Consider the following 5298-nt stretch of genomic DNA (forward strand, 5'->3'; position numbering starts at 1 on the left):
GGCCTCGCAGGGGCTGACCTGGGCTCGTGTGCTGGGAACCCGGGGGAAAAAAGAGGGCCCGGGAGGGCGGGAGCCTCCGGCTTCTCCAGGCGACACCCCTTTCTGCTTCCCTGGCCTGTGTCTCTGGCTGGGAATGTGTGCGTATCCGCGGGCCCCGTGGCATGCAAATCAGCCCTAGTCCTTTGCAGGGTGGGAGCTTTGTAGCAGGGGGAGCACAGAGCACAGAACCACAGAAAGTCGGAGCTGGAAGGCGGCTGAGGCCGGCGGGTCCACCTTCTCCCTTTCCTGCTGGGCACTGAGGCCGAGACGGCGGGTGGGGGGGGGGCGGGCACAGGGACTGCGGACTCAGGCCTCCGGGCCTGGCGCCCCCTCCTCGTCCCCCAGGCTGCTGGGAGCACCTGCTTTCCAGGTGGGCCTGGGGCCCCAGGTTGGAGGCAGCCAGGGGCCTGGAGGTGCCCTGGGCTTCGAACAGGGAGTTGTGGGAGCTGTCGGGAGAGACGATGATGGTGGGTGGAGAGAAGGCTCGAGAGGGTGAGAGGCGGGCAGTGGGAGGAGGGTTTGGAGGTGGAGGGGTGAGCAGCAGGGGGGGCCTCGGAGGCCACTCATGTGTCCACTGAGGACTGGGCATCAGGTGACCACTGGGAATCCAGTCCCTGTCTGGTCTGGACCCCAGAGCCAGGCTTATTCAAGAATCTCTGGCCTCGGCCTGGGCCCTTGGGGGTGAGGGCCAGGGGAGGTGACTGGTTCAAAGACACCCAGACCGAGGTGCAGCGGGCTGAGGCCCTGAGGCCCGGGGCCTTTGAGACGTGGGCAAGGCTTTTTGATGAGTGGCCGGTGCTCCCCCGAGAGCCTGGCCCTCGGTCCCCACAAGACAGATGCTGTCCTGGAGTCGGGGTGCCGGACGAGGCCTCGGGGCACCCTGCTGCCGGTCCCCGCCGTCCCCGCCTGACAGGCGGAGTGCGGGATGTGGCGGTTCTAGCAGCCCGTTGAGAGGCGACGTTCTTCTTCCGACCGTATCGGGGTACGAGAACTGTTTAGAGAGCTGTCCGAACAGGCCTCGCCCTGAAGAGTGGCCTCCCAGGGTGGGGGTGCAGCTTCCGTGGGGACTTTGTCTCTTCCCGTCTCCATGTCGCTGTCATACGCGGTCTCAGAAAGGCCCTTGGGCCGTCTCTGGACCCGCCGCAGCCTGCCCGGACCGGTCGGCACGCCTCTGTCACACTCGCTGGTTAGCCCCCGCCTGCCCCTCCCGGTCCAGCCTCCCCAAGCCCCAGCGTGCCACCCACCCCCTCCACTCCTGGATGGCTTCTATTTCTGCCTCTTTGACAAGTTGTGACATATTTGGGAGCAGCTGCTGCCTGGGTGGAGATGCTGGCTTCTCCTCCCCAGAATGTGCTCTGGGGCCCTCCCTGCATTCCCCGCTGGGGCTTGGACACCCAGCTGCGCCCAGGCTGCGGGCTGGCCCAGGGCAGCCTCCCAGGTCGGAAGGTGGGGGGGCTGGGGGGGTGCTGGGCGTGTGGGCTGCAGCCTCCGCTGCCAGTCCCGAGTCCCAAGCCGTGCTGAGGGGGCGGCTGAGGCCTGCAGACGGCGACTGGTCTTGTCGCCTGGGAACTGCAGGGACGTGGCTCTCCCCACACTCGTCCTGCTTCTCCAAGGGCTCGATTCCATGTCCCTCCTTTTCTCAGAATCTGCCACTTCTCCTTCTCTGCCAGCCCTCGTGCCCACCCGCCCAAGGCTCCGTACGCCTTTCCCTAGCTCAGCTTCCCTGCCTGTCCCGACCTTCTCCCTCGTCTGTCCCGGGTCCCTGCTCCATCCTCTTAGGAGACAGATCACAAATGTCTGGGCCGGGGCAGGCCGTCTGCCGCGGGCCCTGCAGGGTGGCTGTGGGGCCTTGGCCTGGCTACTCCCAGTGGGGAGGTGCCGAGCCCCATGTCCGCGGCCCCCCGCGGCACCCCACAGCCATGCCCCACGCGCCCACACTCTGCGCCCCCAGCCTGCAGCTGCTGCACTCACATTCCTGGGGAAGAGCCACACTGGATCCCTGGCCCGGCCAGTGGGGCCCTGCAGTGTCCCCGGCAGGGTCAGGGGAAGCACCTGGGCCCAGGGCATGGCAGGCTCAGGGACAGAGTGCTCTTTATTGCCAGGTCGTGGTCAACAGCCATATCGCCACTTGGGACTTTCCTGTTACCAGGCAGGGCACAAGTGCTTGACACGTGTGAGCTGTTTGGTCACCGCGGGGCTCTGCAAGGTAGGGACAATGACTCAGGTGACCAGGCGCCCCACCTCGTGACCCCAGGGTGTCCCGTCTACTCACTGGCAGGCGCCCTGGCACCAGCACCCGCAGCCCCGGGGGTCGGTGTCGGCCTGGCCCGTGGTGCTCACGGCACCTCCCTCCCTGCTGCATGGAGCAGATGGCGCCTCCCGTGGCTGTGTCCTCGCTGGGGCTCGGCTCTTGGCCTTGGAGGTTGGTGGCAAGTGCTTGACTCTGACCTCAGACCTCCCAAGCCTGCAGTGAGGTGTAGCTGTGAGGTGATCTGAGCCAGGAAGAATTGTGGGCCAAGAAGAGAGACTGAGGGCTTAGCGTAGTGCCTGGTCCCCACAGCTGTCACGACAGAGGCTTTGCCATCTCTGGGAGAATGGGTGTCCAGAGGACTCTCAGCAGCCTGGAGGGTGGGCACAGGTGGTTCCCCCCAAACCGGAATCCAGGGGTCCCCGCCGGCTGTCAGCCCTGGCACCTCACAGATCTCGGCTCTGTCTGAGGGAGGTATAAATAGTCTGCCATCTGCTCCACGAAACCCTAGAGCTGGGACCACGAGCAGACGCCTCCTGCACCCCCGTCGTGTCCTTCCCACCTCCTCTGCTTCCGGCAGGATCTCTGTGTTCCCTGCCTCGGATCGAAAGCTCTTCCCTCCTGCACCCCGCCCCCGAGGACGCTCCCGCATCCCATATGGATGCCGGGGACACTGGGCACCTCTGGGACGCGCTCTGTGGAGGGAGTGACCTGAAGCGGTGCTTGGCGGCAGAGCCAGCAGCTGTGAGGAGGTGGCTGTGCCCGAGGGGACCACAGCACAGAAAAGGGGCTCAGAGCCCCCAGAGCTAAGTGAGCCCTCAGCCTCGTTGGGGGACGAGGTGAGACCCCCTGGGACCTGTCTTCACTGTCTCTTCCGCTCCCCAAAACACATAGTCTTCGTAAGTCCTGTGTGCCTCAGCCCCTCTCAGCCTGCAAAGGGACCGGTAGCTGACCCCGGTGGCTCTGCCATGCCGTGAACATCCTGTCTCCCCGCATCACGTGCTGAAGCCCCGCCCCACAGGCGGACGACGGGGTGGGGCGTTTCCCAGCCGATGCTTTCGAACATTCTAGGAAACCCGTTTTCCTGGTGACAAATCCGCTTTCACCGTGAAGTCTCCTGAGACGGGCTGCAGGGACAGGGCCGACGCGCAGCCCCGCAGGTCGCCCCACCCCCCGCAGGTGCGCCCCGCCCGGAGCCCGAGCCCCTTGTCACAGTCTTTCTTCTCAGCCTCACTGTGTCCCCGTCGTACTTGACGCGAAAGCCGTTCTAGAAAGGACCACACAGGCTTGCGGCAGGACAGCCTGAGAAGAGCACCCAGACCCGGCCCGCCACGTGCCTTCTGCCGGGCGCTGCCGGACAAGCCCTGGCCGCCTCTGAACCCAGCGCAGAGTCCCTGGCTCGCGAGGGCTCCTGCTGCGCGCTCCTCGATGGCCTGCCCCGGCTCCCCTCACGCGCCAGACCCGAGGGCCTCGAGCCCCTGATCCCGTGTCCCTAACCCTTTCGCAAAGACTGGAGGCCTGGAGGATGCTTCTCCGGTGTCCAGTGAGGACCGTTTTCAGTCCGAAGGGCATGGAAGAGGCGCTGGGGACACTGCGGCTGGCGTGGGGACGCCGTGGCTGGCGTGGCGCTGAGGTGCCTTTCGCCCCAGGCCTCCCTTCTCGCCCGCCGCCCCTTTCCCTTTGTCCTCCATGAGTTTCCCTTTCCCGCCTTCTCCCCGCCGCTGCTTCGCATGAGCCTCCGTCGCCGAGCGCGGAACGAAACGACCGGGTGGCAGTGCAGGGGCATCAGCCACGCCCACTGCGCCCCCAGCGCCCCCGCCCCGCCGGTGTCCGCCGACACTCTGCACCCCGGAGCCCTCATGGAGCTTCAGCTCTGTAACTCGGTGTCGGGAGCTTCTGCCGAGTCTTCCTAGCCTCGGTGGCTGCATGATGGTCCGTGGCCCAGTTTACTTAGCCGCCTCCTCTCTCCCGCACGGCCTGGTTTCCCCCCGTGGGCGCTGGCGGCCCTGCCGCCTGAGCAGGCGCGTCCCACACGGCCGAGCTTGTCCCCTCTCCCCTCTCCCCTACTCCGCGCCGACCCCGGTCTTCCGTCCGTCTGTCCCCTCTACCTCCTCAGCAGCTCTTTCCCAGGCGGAAATCTGCCCCCAAGTGGATACAAAGATCACCTTGGTGGGACTCAGGATTTTGGAAAAAAATCACTAACAATTTGTAAGAAAATGTTCCTGGGGACACGGTTGCTGTTTTTCCCCCTCAGAGCAGCGTAGACAGCAAATCGTGGTTCCAGGGCCGGGAGCGCAGGGCGGGCCAGCTTGGAGGAGCCTCGGGCCTGTGACGGGGACAGCGTTCGTCCTGGGACAAAACGAGAGGCAGCCGGAGTGTCTGCCGTGGGACGCGGCCGGGGAAAGCGTGACGTGCCGAGCTGGGAACGCTGCAGGTCGTCGTGGGCCCCGACAGACCGTTTAGACACGGGAGACTGTTTTCAGTGAATTTAATTGCAGAATATTTGTAGTTTACAATTTATGGAAGAAATAACAGCAGAACCTGATGCACGTGATAGTACAATATGATTTCTCTGGATACTTTACACAGAGACATAGAGGAACTTGGAAAGACGCCCCCTCTGAGCCGAGGGAGAGATCGGGTTTGGGGACTGACCGGGGGGATTTGGGCCTGAACTGCAGAGGTGTCAGTTTTCCTCGGCGAACGCGTGTTTGTGCATCGCTCGCTGCCTTTGCTGCCCACGAGGGCGCCCCTCACGGGACCCTGCCCCCAGGCCGCCCTCCACACCGCCCCCCAGGCCGCCCTCCACACCGCCCCGGAAGGTGGAAGTTGGGGGTCTGAAGTTTAGTCTCTGGCACTGAGTCCTGGATGGAGGGTGACAGATGGGGCCACACAGCCCTGCCGCTCAGACCTAGGGGGACAGGTGGAGGCTCCGGGACAGAGCGTGAATGCTGGCGATTCGTGAGTGGTGCCGGCAGCCGGCGTGCCCAGCTCAGGACCAGTGACAGCTG

Source organism: Pteropus alecto, unplaced genomic scaffold (genome assembly GCF_000325575.1).
Source record: "Pteropus alecto unplaced genomic scaffold, ASM32557v1 scaffold563, whole genome shotgun sequence".
In the NCBI taxonomy this organism is placed as follows: Eukaryota; Metazoa; Chordata; class Mammalia; order Chiroptera; family Pteropodidae; genus Pteropus; species Pteropus alecto.